We start from the raw sequence: 13,406 nt of genomic DNA, 5'->3' as shown, positions 1-13,406 counted from the left end.
TAATATCATCTTTGCCAAGACTGATTTTGTGCTTATTTTAGAAGCTCTGCACCTTTCCAAAATATAAATGAAGTAAGCAATTCTTTTTGTATTACTTGTTCTTTTCTCTTTACAGCATCCCCTAATAACTTATTTCAATAATCTGCACACTACTTTGATCCGATGTAGTTTGAAAATTCGTTTTTCAAATTAGTCAAAGGAAATCATATTATTCATTATTTTTAATCACACTTCCTCTATCACTAGATATATAATAAGTTCATTTTTCCCTTTCTAAAGTTCAGAAAATTAAGATTCTTTTTCATCAATATATAATTAATGCCCAATCTTAACAATTCTGAAAGGTACATAGGTCTTGAGTCTTACAAATATTGGGCCACCAGTCTTTTGGCCATCCAACAGAGTGAGCCCTACAGATGAGAAAGTGGGAGGGAGAATATTCCCAAGTGTAAAAAGGAATCTCATATTATTCTACCCATGGTATTTCAATAGGTCTGGATGTGTACCAAGGTGTAAGAGAGACAGGAATGTGTTGCTTTACTAGACAAGCAGCCTCACTGGTGAAAGCAACCATTTTCTAGGCACCACCATTCCTCTTCTAATTTGTGCTAAATGCTTCACACAATATCTCTGAGGCAGGTTCCATTATTATCCCCATCCTGTTCTGAAGACCCTAGCAGGGTCATAGCTAGCCAGAGAGATTGGCAGAGTAGGATTTAAACCCTGATTAGCTGTCTAATCTCAGATGGTATGCTCTCAAACAAGGTACTAGTCAGCCTTCCAGAGTTGGGGGAGGAGGTCTGAAATATTCTAAGCCAGGATACTCTGACTTGGAATAGTTTTCCTATCATCCTGATTAATAAATACACTTATGACAAGAAAAGATGAGGGATACCTGGGTGGCTCCATCAGATAAGTGTCTGCCTTTGGCTCAGGTCATAATCCCAAGGTCCTGGCATGGAGTCCCGCATCAGGCCCCTTGTCAGTGGAGAGAGCCTGCTTCTCCTCTGCCTGCTATTCCCCTTGCTTGTGCTGTCTCTCTCTCTGGCAAAGAACAACAACAACAAAAGAAAAATCTTTAAAAAAAGAAAAAAGACAGGAAAAGATGAATGGGTATTTTTCCAGGCAAAATGACAAGCAGGTCTACACCAGTTCCTTTAAGGTCAAAATTATTTCTATGAGACCCCAGCTCTCACTGATCATAAATGCAATTTCAGATTTTTTTTTTAAAACATTACTGGGCTGTTTTGGTGTATTAGGTATGAGCTCACTATGGTGTGGAATCCTAATGCATAGGATTGGATTTGTTTCCTCTTCACTGATCTTTGGCCTATCTGTATCTTCAGCCGTGAGCAAGCAGTCACATATGAATTTTTATCAGATAATGTGTTCATATCCATAAGACATTTCCCCAGCACTTATTGACATACCTTGGCTTAATCCACATATTTGTTCAGGAAAAATAGTGTACAAATCCCTAAAATAAAATTGTTTGGGAAATAACATTATTTGTAAGCATAGCTTGACAGCTCTGCATTCATATCCCATTAAGATGTCCAGGGTGCAATATATTTTAAGATAGCCTTCAGGTTTATCTTTACATTTACAAAACAAATGAAAATTCCCAGAGTCTACTAGTGCAAAAACACTATAAATGTGTAATATTTCTGTTTCTGTGGAATTTTCTTACCAGCCATATTTGGTTATTGGATCTATATCTCCTTCATTTGCTGTACTGAGTAAACCGCTCCCCAAGACAGTTGATTGCTGAATTAAAATCTGAGGAGGGAAAGAAATAAATTTGTACACTGTTTGTATGGCAATATATCCAGCAGTATACTGTAAGACATTATGAGTTAAAGTAATGTCGTAGAATGCTAGCAACAAAGAATTTAGAGCAGACTCAGAGGGAACTCATAATCATAAAGTCATCCTTAGACAAGGATAATAAAAACACAGTTACAGTAAACAGACTGAGTCCTCAATAACACCGGATAAATCACAAGGTGAAAAATGGGAAAAGCAAACTGCAGACATCATTTGAACAGGGTAGAGAGAAATTATCAAACAATGAGGTAATAGAAATGTCACAACACTGGAGCCAGTGTTCATTATAACTCCTCTCAGTGCCATTCATTTCCCTTAAAGGTCAAAGAAACTTTGGGAATGATGTTTCCTTTCTTTTTTCTTCTTCTATTTTTAATTCTTTCTGTAAAAGTCTCATCTGAGATCCAACTAGAAAGGTGCAATAACAGCTCCTGGCTGGGAGAAGAAAGTAAACATATTTTCTCCTGAAACTGATGATATGACCCACTATTCTTAAAAATTCTGTTGTTGGGGCACCTGGGTGGCTCAGTGGGATAAGCCTCTGCCTTCGGCTCGGTCATGATCCCGGGGTCCTGGGATGGAGCCCCATATCGAGCTCTCTGCTCAGCAGGGAGCCTACTTCCTCCTCTCTCTCTGTCTACCTCCCTGCCTACTTATGATCTCTCTCTGTCAAATAAGTAAATAGAATCTTAAAAAAAAAAAATCTGTTGTTATTAGAAAAGGAAAGAGAAGCCTCAATATGCAGATAAGCTGGCTCATAACCTAACTCACAGAAAGTCATCACGAGAAATAAATTCTCTAGTAATTCAAAGGCAGAATTCCCACTCTAGACCCCATGGAAGATAGAAAATGGAATGCCGGGACATTGACTTTGTTTAGAAATCATGGAAGATCTTCCCCGAATAATGACAGAATTAGATCTCCCTGGCCTTATCAAACTAGCACATGGTTCCAATTTTAAGGAACCTCTATTTTATTAACCACCTTTACCAGCATTAAATAGCATGAGCAACACTTCACATGCACAATAATGAGAAAATCTAGGAATATTAAATCTGGGGCAAAAGCCTTTTTAAGAGTCAAAAGTGATCAATCTGAACCACTAGGGTCTTGGCTAAAAGATAAAGAAACTAATTCAAGTTTCTCTTTTGTAATTAAAGAAATGTAATCTTTGACTTTAGAAATTATTTCATTTTGGAAGTATTTGATTAAATCTGTGTGTGATAATAACTTTTGACCGTAGACTGCCAAGGAACCATCAAGAGTCACAAAGACCCAAAATAATGGTAGGAGAGGTGAGATAGGCAGTCACGTCAGGAGCCACTGTTACCAGCTCTTGACCGTTTGGTAGATTCTGTCCAAGTAACCAATTTTAACTGTCACATGTGATACCAGATTCCACATCTGTCTATGAATTAGTTATATATAGCCTAAGCTATTGTGAAAGAGATGCAAAAACATAGCAATTTAAATAAGATAGGTTTTTTGTTTTTGTTTTTGTTTTTGTTTCAATTTGTCTCTCACAAAATATTCAGAGGAAATGAGCAGTCCAGGGCAGGTAGTCAAATCTGCTCTATAAAAACACCCAGGGACTCAGGTTTGTATAAAGATCTCTCATTCTTATTAGAAAGGTGAATTTCTACTTTTTCTTTCTAGCTATAATGTTGGTGGTTGGTCCAGTTGTCATCATCTTCTATACACTGAGATGGCAGAAAGAAGGAAGTGAAGGAAAACCAGCATTTACTGGCCTGACAATAGTTCATGTCACCTCTACTTCCATTAGTGACAGCACCAAATCTAGCTACAAAAGATGCTGGCAAAATAAAACAGAGAAATAGTGAAGAAAAATAATGAATTGTCCCCATCACATATTATTTTCTGATTACAGAAGTGGAATGTTGAAATTTGAAGCAACTCATTCAGTCAACGTGTTTTAAAAGTGGACCTCATATAACATTTTCCAACAGATTCTGGTCTTACATATATTCCAAGGATAACCGTTATGAGATATAGACAACCTGGATGAACTAAATGTGGTGATACTCTGCTTTTGTTCATAAGTACCTATGATACTGCAGTTAATGGAGTCTCTATCTTTTCACCAGAATTAGAGTAATAGACACATTTCACAGCAAAATTCCCCTGTGCCAACTGTGGTAGGAAAACAAGTAGCATAGTATTTCTTAACATGATAGTGAATCATTTAAAAATGGGAATGAAGAGTAAGTCAAGAACCATAATTTTGTACCTCTTATGATTCTATTTTATATTCTAAATGATACCATAATTTTTTGTCAATAAATTATTTTTAACAAATTTATTGTGTCATTATTTCAGCTTTGTCAAATTCAAAAAAGTCAACAAAATGGATAAAGATCATATAATGCTGAAGTATTTTGCTATCTATTTTGGATTTGAAAATCATAGGACATTTTGATCTTTTTGAGTCCTTGAAGATAATATAATAGAATGAATTACATTCTTCCATTTCCCTGTCCCCCATAGGAGGATTATTTATCAGCATTCATTCTCATGTGACCTATAAGTATACTTGCAAAGAATTTACAGCAGCTTGGGGCACCTGGGTGGTTCAGTTGGTTAACCATCTGGTCACTATTTCCGGGTCCTTGAATTGAGGCCCACATTGGGATCCCTGCTCAGTGGGGAGTCTGCTTCACTCACTCCTCTTGCCCCTCCCCCCATTCATGTGCCTTCTCTCTCTCTCACGTAAATAGAATATTTAAAAAAATGTACATCAGCTTAACCGTGTTACCTGTTTTAGCCAATAAAACGTAGGAAGAGTAGCCAGTATTCAAAGTCAGAACAAAAGCTTTATCAGAGATTGTGTGGCTTTGCCAGTTCTTTTGCCTTTTCCCTATGCCTCAATACTTCTGAGTCTTAGAAAGATTCTACTCTTTCACTCTGGATCCTAAAATAAAATGAAATCTCCATAGCAGCAGAGCTTCTATTGTCCTATGTGATGGTTAATTTCATGTATCAACTTGACTGGGCCACAGAGTGCCCAGACATTTGGTCAAACATTATTCTGGGTGTGTCTGTGAGGGTGTTTGCCGATTAACATTTGTATCAGCAGACTGAGTCAAATAGATGGACCTCCCTCATGTAGGTGGACCGCATCCAATCAATTGCAGACCTGAATAGAACAAAAAGATTCAACCTTCCCTAAGTAAGCAGGAAGTCCCTCCCTGTTCCGTGACTTCCTGTACACACACACACACACACACACGCACACACACACACACAAACACATACTTAGATACATACACACACATACATATAGGGCTTTCCAGAATGTCATATAGTTGGAATGATACAGTATGAGTCAGATTGGGTTCTTTTCACTTAGTAATATTCATTTAAGGTTTCTCCATGTCTTTGCATACCTTGATAGCTCATTTCTTTTTAGCATTGAATAATATTCTATTGTCTAGATTTACCACAATTTATTTATCCATTCATCTATTGAAGTTGCTTCCAAGTTTGGTAATTATGAATCTTGGTGGCTTAAAAGTTTAGGCAATTATGAATAAAGCAAGTATAAAGATCCATGTGAAAGTTTTTGTTTAGACATAAAATTCAATTAATTTGGACAAATATCAAGGACTGTTACTGCTGGATTATATGGTAAGAACATGTTTAGTTTTAGAAGAAATGGTTGAATGGTCTTTCAAAATGACTGTATCATTTTGCATTACTATCAACAATGAATGGATACTCCTGTTGTTCCACATTCTTCAACATTTGGTATTGTCAGTGTTTTGGATTTTTGCCAATTCAAAAGATGTGTAGTGATATCACATTGCTGTTTTAACATATGAGTTGAGCATATTTTCACATATCTATTTGTTATCTGTATATCTTCTTTGGAAAGATGTCTATTAAGGGCTTTGGCCCATTTTTTAATCAGGTTACTTATTTTCTTATTGTTCAGTTTTAAGTATTATTTGTATATTTTGGATAACAGCCTTTCAGCAGATATGGATTTTGCAAATATTTCCTACCAGTCTAAGGCTTGTCTTCTCATTCCTTTGACAGTATCTTAAGCAGAGCAGAACTTTTTTTTTTTTTTAATTTTAATAAATTCCAGACAATCAGTTATTCTTTCATGGATCATGCCTTTGATGTTGTATCTAAAAAGTCACCACCAAATCCAAGGTTGTCTAGATTTTCTCCTACATTATTTTCTAAGTGTTCTAGGTTTGCATTTTACATTTAGGATTATGATCTATTTTGAATTAATTATTATGAAGGTTATTAGATTTGTGTTTAGGTTCTTTTTTTTCACGCAGATATTTTAGTTATATTTTTAATCACCTTTTTGAGGTATAATTTATAAAATAAAATTTAATGATTTGAAGTATTTTGATCATTTTTTATAAATATAAACAGATATGTAAATGCCCTCACTCCCAAAATTTTCCTTGTGCCTATTTGCATGAATTCCTTCCCTTTAACCATAGACCCTGGCAACAACTAATCTGCTTTCTGCAATGATAGTTTTGCCATTTCTAGAATTTTACATAAATGGAATTATATAACATGGAGTCTAGGCTGACTAACTAGGATCTCTTGTTTTTTAAGAAGTCTTTGAGATTTATTCATGTTGCCATGTGTATCAATAATTTGTTCTTTCTGAATACTGAATAATAATCCATTATATGGTAAATATTTTCCAATTTATTAGTTGACAGACATTTGGATTGTTTCCAGATTTTTGATATTAGAGATAAAACTGCTAAAAAAAAATCCATGTACTAGTGTCTGTGTGAATACATTTTCTTTCCTTGTCTAAATAAGCAAGAATGGAATAAGTATATCATATGAAAAGTACATGGTTAACTATATAGGAAGCTGCCAACCTATTTTCCAAAGTGGCTACACCATTCCATTTTTCTACAAGCAATTTATATGAGATTTCCATTTACTCCACAACCTTACCAACACCTGTTTTTGTCAGCCTTTTAAATTCTACGTAGTCTAGTGGGTATGTATGATATCTCCATGTGATTTAATTTGCATCCCCAATGAATAATGATGCCAGGAATATTTTAATCCACTTATTTGCCAATGTGATGCAAATATATTCTTCCAGACTGTGTATTACATTTTCATTTTTCTAACCATGACTTAGAACAGTTTTTTTAAATTTTATTAACTAAAATTTATCAATGTTCCTTTTATGATTCATACCCTTTAAAAGTTATTTTCCTGAAACAAAATCACAAATATTTTTCTGGTTTTTTTTCAAACATTTTATAGTTTTATCTCTTACATTTATATCTCTTATTCATTTCAAGGTGACTTGTGTATGGTGTGAAGTAAAAGCTGAAAACTGTTTTTGTCCCAGGATTCCCAAGTATTACAGCACCATTCATTGAAAAGACTAGCTTTTCCCTAATATATCTCCATGGCATTTTATTCAAAATCAATTACCACTTGTATGTTGGCTTTTTTCTGAACGTTATTCTGTTTCACTGCTGTATATATATTTTTAAGATTGTATTTATTTATTTCACAGAGAGAGAGAGAGAGAACACAAGTAGGCAGAACAGAAGGCAGACGGAGAGGGGGAAAGCAGGTTCCCTGCCGAGCGGAGAGCCCAATGAGGAGCTTGATCCCAGGACCCTGAGATCATAACCTGAGCCAAGGGCAGAGGCTTAACCCACTGAGCCACCCAGGCACCCCTGTATATGTTTATTCTTACACAAAATTCACGCCTTTTACAGGATTGAGATTAGATACTACAAGTCTTCCAAATTCATTCTTTTCAAAAATTTTTAGTTATTTTATGTGTTTTTACATTTTCATACAAATTTTTAATGCAATTTGTCAATTTATTAAACTAGTCTGTTGTCATTGTAATTAGGAATACATTAAATCTATAAATCAGTTCAAATCAATATTGAGTGTTCCAAATCATAACTGTGAAATATTTCTCCATTTCATTTGTTTTCTTTAATTTCTATTAGCAATATTTTGTAGTTTTCACTACACTGGTATTGCACTTTTTTTACCATTATGCCTAAACAGTTCTTACTTATTGATACTATTACAAGTAACACTTAATTCAATCTCCAACTGCTTATACACAGTATTATAATGAATGATACTATTGATTTTCATATATTGACCACGTTTTGTGTGATGTTAAGAAAACTCATTAGTTCTAGTAGTTTTTTTATAGATTATTTCATATATTTTACATAAATTATCTATCATGCTTATCTAATCTATATGTGTTTTTATTATCTACTTTTCTTGCTTTACCTTGTTGTCCTGGCAGAAATTTACAGTAAAAATGTCAACTATAACTGGTAAGAATTAATATGATTGTCCATGGTCTAATCTTAGGGAAAAAGCATCCATATTTCAGCATTTAGCATGATGTTGACTGTAGGTTTTTCTTAAATTTTATCAGTTTGAGAAAATAGCTTATTATTCATTCTTTACCAAGAGATTTTATGAATGAATTTTTAAATTTGTCTGATGCTTCTTCTACCTCCATTGAAATGATCATGCCATTTTCTACTGTAGTCTATTGATGGGGTGAATTATAGTAATTAATATTTTGAATGTTAAATGAACCTACCTTGCATTACTGGGATAACCTTATTGATCATAATGCATTATGTTTTCTTGATGGTTTTGAATTTGATATCCTAGTATTTTAATAAATATTATTGCATCTATGTTTACGATGAAAATCTTATTGTAATGTTCTTTGTAATATCTTTGTCTGTTGTTGGTTAATTTTTGCTCCTTGCTAATTTGTTACCTAAATTATAGAGTACCATATCTTAATTGAGCCTAGTATCTATCATGCAATCATATTCAAAATGCACCAGATACATAAATCTCATGTTTGTTTTTCCCCCCAGGATCCCATCCAGGATACCACATTGAATTTAGTCATCATGTCTCTTTAGACTCCTCTTGGCTGTGAGAGTTTCTCAGACTTTGGTTTTGATGGCTGTGACAGTTTTGAGGATTACTTGGCAGGCATTTTAATCCTTATTATTATTATTACCCTTAATAGGCATTTGCCTGATATTTTATTCATGATTAGATTGGGATTAAAGGTTTTGTAAGAAAGACTATGGTAGTGGGGCACCTGGGTTGTTCAGTCAGTTAAGCACCTGATTCTTGGTTTTGACTCCGGTCATGATCTCAGAGTGGTATGATTGAGCTCCAAGTTCAGTACAGAATCTGCTCGAGATTCTTTCCCCTGCCTCCTCTGCCCCTCCCTCAACTCTCTCTCTCAAATAAATGAATAATTTTTTTTTTTTTTAAGGCCATATAGTACAGTACCATCTTGTGGGGCATTTGGGTGGCTCAGAGGTTAGGTATCTGCCTTCGGCCCAGGTCATGATCCCAGGGTCCTAGGATTGAGCCCTGCGTCCGGCTCCCTGCTCAGTGGGCAGTTTGCTTTCCCCTCTCCCTCTGTTGCTCCCCCTGTTTGTGCTATCCCTCTCTCCTGTAAAATAAATAAAATATATTTTTAAAAAGTACCATTTTCTACCATAATATCAAGAATACATAGTATCACCATGATTTATCACTGTTAGTATTGACCTGAATCACTTGGCCACAGCATGGTTTATCCGATGTCTCCACTGTAGATTACAGTTACTTTTTTCCCCCTCCCTTTCCGTAACTGTACTTTCCAGAAGGAAGTTACTATGTATAGTCCATACTTAAGGAATGAGGAGTTGTGGTACACCTCCTTCAGAAAGAAGTACCTATATAAATTACTTTGAGTTCTTCTATAATGGAGATGTAGTAGCTCACCCCTCATTTATTTACTTATTTGTTCAATCATTTATTTGTATCAGTACAGACACATGGATATTTACTTTATATTTTGGATTATAATCCTAAACCATTTTATTTGTTGTTCAAATCATTCCAGCTTTGGCCATTGGTAGTGATTTCATTTGGTTTGAATATCCCTTTAACATAAACACATAATTGTCAAGTTTTCATTTTTACCACTTTCTTACTTTGAACATTATAAAACCCTCCAGTTTCATTGTATATTTCTTGTTGCAGTCCTAGAATTAGGACTCCAAAGTCCTCCAAGAGCCTTGTATGTATTTTTAAATGTAGTATTCATTTACTTATAGAACTTTTTAAATGTAGTATTCATTTACTTATAGAACTGTGAACCTTGATCCTTCCAGTAATAATCTACAATAATGTATATAAATTATATAGTATCACATTTTATAATATAACTTCAAGCACGATAAACTGAAAAAAAAAAGCTAACATGGCTTTTTAAAACTCTTCTTTCAAAGTTCATATTTAGGCACCATTGCCTTGATGACCTAAAGGCAGTTCAGACATTTATAAAATGAAGCTCACTTATGAAAATTAAGGCAATTTAGGAAAATTCATGTAATTCAGGATGCCAAATACCTTCATACCTAACTCTTCCCCACATCCCCTAAACGGTTATCTAATATTTTCCATCCCCTTATTTATTATAAGTTTATGGCTCTCTGCATCTCATTTAATTAACAAGTAAGCAATTCCCTTATACATACTATTTTTAGAGTTTTCAGCATTCTGTACATATATGAAGTATATTTTAATGAACTTGTGTTTACAGAATCATTTTATAACATAGTAGAACACAATAGTACATTTTATCATATTTAAAAATTTAAAATTTCGTATTATGTTCTCCTTATACCAACAGAAAAATCACTACGTACAAACTGAAAGATTAAACATGAAAACACAATGCATTTCAAAATTAGTATTTCTAGAGAAATGTTGCCCATGTTATATTACATAAGTTCAGCCCCTTGAGTTGTCATTATATTGTCCAAATATAATTGACATTTAGATTTTATTTTGTAGTCTCTTCAGCATCTTGGTCATTACTAAGTAAGTCATATTGTTCTGTGAGCTCTTTTGTCAACATAATCAGTAAGAGTTAAATGCAGAGACTAATACATCAAATTAAGGCCAAGTACTTGAAATTTATCATTAATAAATGACCTGTTGCAGAGTTTCCACTATTTTTGAGAAATCAAAAAAATACTGAGACTAAGTAAAATATATCCACGTCTCCAGGAAAGAGTTTAATGTTCACAGATATAAAAGTTGTAAAATATATAGGGCAGGAACTGAAAGAGATGCTTTATATTTCTTGCGTTCACATTATGACATAGGAAGAAACAACTCGTGTGCTATTTGGAGAACAATCATATATTTTCCTCCCATTTGGAAGAAGTAAAACTCTTGGAGTCTACCCCTGGAAGCCTTTCCCCTTAACCATTACACTTTACTTTGACTCAAATACTTTTTATCCTTAAACCTGACCATCACCTTCAAAACCATTTCAGAAGGATATAATATAAAGGTTTACCTTTAGATTATGGATTAGAGGTTTTATATAAAAGATAGCTTACTGAGGCATTTTCAATGTAATTTGGCTCTTTCATGAAAAAGCCTCTTAAATTCAGATCTGGACAGATTAAAATCCTTTCATTCAACTCTCTATTATGTATTTGTCCTTTAAAACTCAAACTCTGTAGCAGGGCTTCTCCGCTAGTCCCTGACTAAGCCTTTCATAAAGGTATTTTATTCATCATGTTTCAGAATCCAGGTGAAGCTAGTGTGTCAGTCTCTGCTTATACAAAGTGCAATTAGACCCATTTTTTGGCTTTCCTTTCTGACTTAGATTGGGATATTGCATATCTTGCCAAAAAACAGAACTATTTTCAGATCTGCATTCCTCAGACCATGATGAGCATTCAGCCAGTGGTTATTCTCTTGATTTTGGTATAATTTATACATAATTATATTTTGCAGTGCCTTGTTCTTGGTCTCAAACACAAATTTTGTTCCCTGCCCTTTTTATCTGAATGTAGATAGAATATTGTATCTTTTTTTTAATAAAGTGGCTTTTTATTCTCCTCTTGTTCTAGAGTATTGTATCTTAATTAAACCTGATATCCATCATTCAAACATACTTAAAACTCACCATGTCAAAACCAAACAATGCAAGTTTTTGCAATGTCAAAGATGCAGCATAGGCTAAAGAAAAAAAAAGAAATGAATTTATGAATGGTTTGATTCAGTGGTGCCAGATTCTTTCAGTATATAAGCCACCCTCTTGAAATACTTCTCCTAATTTTGGAATCTGCACTAAAACATTCCATAAATCATTTACTGTGTAGAAGCAAGGATGCTTATTAAATAGTCCAGCTTAATCCAGTTATTAAGTAATCCAGTCTAGTGAAATAAAAAATAATACAATATCTTAAAAAGATCTCAAAAGACTACTTAAACTGACCAAGGCAGTGAAAAATCCCAAGGCAATTGCTCAGCTATTTCTTTCACCGGATAAAAATGACCTTCCTAGTAGACTTGCATTCAATTATAGGCCTCTAGGTATTCACAGTGGAAATTCAAAAATGAAAAAGCGAGATTAAGTGGTCACATTCCTATCAAGGCCTACCTTGTCATTTTTAGATTAACAATAAAATAGAAGTATATATATAAAACCTATAATCCATAGTTATCAATGTGTTATAAAACCTCTGTGTGCCTAATAGTGTATACCATACATAATGCCTACACTCCTAAGTTTTAAAGTCATATAGAAAAACATAAATTTAAAGAGAAAAAAGGAAAGCTATTAAATAGTTAGACAATAGGTTTTACAAGGGAAACTTAATTGGATTGGAATTATTTAAACTAGAGAATAATGGACTGCAGGATGATTTACTGTTGAATATAGAGAGTATAATTATGAGGAGAATGCCAACTTGTTCAGCATACACCAAGAAAAAATAAGAAATGTATTAAATTTGGCAATTCCTTCTTCCTTCCTAGCCCCTGCCCCTGCCTCCGTTCCCATCTTCTCTGTATGAATTTAAATTGTAAATAGGACATTATCATTTTAGGGTATGCATATCTAATCTTTTCAACAGAGTAGTGAAAATGCTTATCTTCCGTGTGAATATAAGATGGCATGCAATAAATTTCTGATGATGTGTTTAAAAAGAAAAAGCTGGTCATTGTAGTTATTCTTCAAAAAAATTCTTATATTTTAAAATAAAAAATACAAGAAGACAAAAACTTTAAATACAATAGTTTTTTGAGGTATAGAGTGAATAAATTACTTTAAACAAATGGAAAGAGAAAATGAGAGATAAAGTTGAGGTAGATACTTCCTACTGAAAAATGAACAGAGAATTCTTTAGAATATTGCTCTGTTTGTCAGTTTGTTTTTGCTTATTACATGCCATCCTGAAAACTCTGTTTCTTCAAGTTGTACATTTCTCATTGTCAACCTGTCAAAAAAAAAAAAATCACTTGCAGCCCCAACTCTTTCTTTTCTCTGTTTATTTCCTTTAATATCTGGATATACATACTCCTGGTTAAATCTCCGGTCTTCCCATACGAAATTCTTTGAACATGGAATACTCCTTTTATTTCCATATATCAGAGTTTTCAAAATCATGCTATGATAGGCAGAATTCTAATTTGGCTCTCAAGATTCACACCCCGCAGTTTATACACCCTATATAATCCCCTCCCAT

The 13,406-nt window shown here is 33.9% G+C and overlaps 1 long non-coding RNA gene across 1 annotated transcript; it reads right to left on the bottom strand.

The window, feature by feature from the left end:
* Positions 1 to 1,009: 1,009 nt before the first annotated feature.
* Positions 1,010 to 11,894, bottom strand: LOC116870604. Its single transcript, XR_004383256.1, has 3 exons — positions 11,843 to 11,894; positions 1,691 to 1,779; positions 1,010 to 1,044 (listed from the first exon to the last, which is right to left on the bottom strand). It is a non-coding gene; the product is annotated as an uncharacterized LOC116870604 (long non-coding RNA).
* Positions 11,895 to 13,406: the final 1,512 nt, after the last annotated feature.

Source organism: Lontra canadensis, unplaced genomic scaffold (assembly GCF_010015895.1).
Source record: "Lontra canadensis isolate GAN:19392208 unplaced genomic scaffold, GSC_riverotter_1.0 scaffold23, whole genome shotgun sequence".
Classification (NCBI taxonomy): Eukaryota; Metazoa; Chordata; class Mammalia; order Carnivora; family Mustelidae; genus Lontra; species Lontra canadensis.
Note: the sequence above shows the minus strand (reverse complement) of the source record. Positions and strands in the feature narration are given on the sequence as shown.